Genomic DNA, 2,152 nt, shown 5'->3' on the forward strand with positions numbered 1-2,152 from the left:
TAAATCAATCCTGTAGTCCTTTCTTATAAGTAGATATGGCTATCTAAGGCCAGGAATTTATCAAAAAGTGTGAATTTTCAATTCCTTTTGTCTTTTGATACATATTTGTTAAACGGCCATTGCACAAAAGTTATGGAAGAAATAACAAAACAAACCGTTTTATTTTAAATTCCTGGCCACTATCTATCATTTGAACATAAATAATTTTTATTTTAATGTCAATTGTAGATTTTATAGGTCCACAAATTTGGGATTTCAAAATTTTTGTCACGGGAAAAACTGTCATTGTTGGGAAAAATTGGTCGCAAGTTCAAATTTCTAAGCTTAATGAATCAAATACAGGATTGTAACTTAAAAGATCATAATCTACAGACATTTTTACACTATAAAAGACTTATTAAACAATTCTCAATGTTTATTTTCGACAAAATATTTTTTTCACACTTATGGCAGTAAAATCGGGGTTGAATCTGAAACACTGTCATACATATACACAATAATAATCGTATATTAACACTCATCCAATATAATAAAAATAAACATATTGTATTTTTTACCAGGTATCTAATTTATTAGCATATCTGATTTACATTTATTAAGAATTTCCATGTTTGATGTAGGAACTTTATGCAAATAAGTTCTTATTTTATTATCATTGAATTTTCGATCCGTTGTTTTACCAGTGTAGCAACAAGGAACTACACAATTTGAAGGCATATTCCACGTCTAGGAAGAGTAATCCATTTCTATACAAAATAATATTTATTTATAACTAATGGACGAAAAAAAAAAGAAATTATATAACTTATTGTATCAAAACAGAAATACTTCTAATAAAGAAGTTGTGTTATTTTAAAAACAAATGGTTTATCCAGATGTTTAGTAATCCATGACTAATCATATATATTGAAAGATGAAAGTTTTTTTTTAGTTTCACGAAGTAAATCAAGTACCGCTGATATTGAAAATTTTAATTATTTTTATAATCACTATTCTATAGTGTTATTTCAAATACTTGACGTGTAGAAACACCTCTTATTCTTTCCTTCAAAATCATAATATAATAGGCGGGTGATTTAAAAGAAATAAAATTTAATCAATTGTAACCTATTATATCTCGCTCTCTCCCTCTCCTCGCTTATCTATGCCAAGCCTAGTAGTGTTGTGTCGGTCCTTATTTAGGACAGAGGACCACGGTCCAGTCCCATCCGTCCAGTATCGCTAATGGGTCTTTTAAAAAGGTAAATCGATCCCTCGTGACGTCAATGAAGGTGTTTCCCCTTCTTTTAATTATTCCCTTATATAATAATAAGTTATATAATCAAGTAACAATCAAATATGTTTGTATTATATTTTATTATAATGAAAAATATAATATTTCTTGCAAGATATGTGCAAAAATATTAATGCATATTTAATTTATCTTATTTGGCTTAATAAACCATAAATATTTTGGGAAAAATTCCAAGGACCGACAGTTAAGGACTGGTCCCAAGGACCGATGATCTTAAGGATTGGAATGAATAAATAAGAGCCAACATAATACTAAAGCCTACCCATGAGTCGACATTTGTGTAAGGGGGAAAAAAGATTGTGAGGGTGAGGCAAGAGGGTGACATACAATACTACCCATGTTAATATCAGCTGCCTGTTATATAATATTTTTGAGGGGGTGGGGGAACAAATTACTTCTATAAAGAGGAGAACCTTCTAAATTTAATTTAAATTAAAAACCTTGGTGATATCAGCAGTCTGTTTTATGATTTAGGAGGGAAAAAATGAATTGCTGCTATAAAAAAGAGAATCTTCTTCATTTAAAATACCATACGTGCTAGGGAAAATAATATAATTATATTTAAATTAATATATATATATTTTTTATTATGCATTTTAAGAACAATTTACACCAAAGATAGGCAATTATGCATTCTTCAGAGGATAAGTTAACACGACGAGGACCCATTAAATAATGAAACAAAAATGAAGAAAGAGGACACACAATAATCGTTTTTTCTTCTCTAATTTTTAAAGATAGTTTTTCCATTACAAAATTGTCAACTCTACCCGTGACTAACTTCCCTAGAGAAGACATTACATTACAAAGAAATTACCTCAAAGAGATTTCCTTAGCTTCAAATCAAAGCAGGAAATC

General features: G+C 29.2%; 1 long non-coding RNA gene across 1 annotated transcript; it reads right to left on the bottom strand.

The window, feature by feature from the left end:
* Positions 1 to 394: 394 nt before the first annotated feature.
* On the bottom strand, positions 395 to 1,726 carry LOC121125710 (uncharacterized). Its single transcript, XR_005866728.2, has 2 exons — positions 806 to 1,726; positions 395 to 746 (listed from the first exon to the last, which is right to left on the bottom strand). It is a non-coding gene; the product is annotated as an uncharacterized lncRNA (long non-coding RNA).
* Positions 1,727 to 2,152: the final 426 nt, after the last annotated feature.

The sequence above is a fragment of the Lepeophtheirus salmonis genome, chromosome 10 (genome assembly GCF_016086655.4).
Source record: "Lepeophtheirus salmonis chromosome 10, UVic_Lsal_1.4, whole genome shotgun sequence".
In the NCBI taxonomy this organism is placed as follows: Eukaryota; Metazoa; Arthropoda; class Copepoda; order Siphonostomatoida; family Caligidae; genus Lepeophtheirus; species Lepeophtheirus salmonis.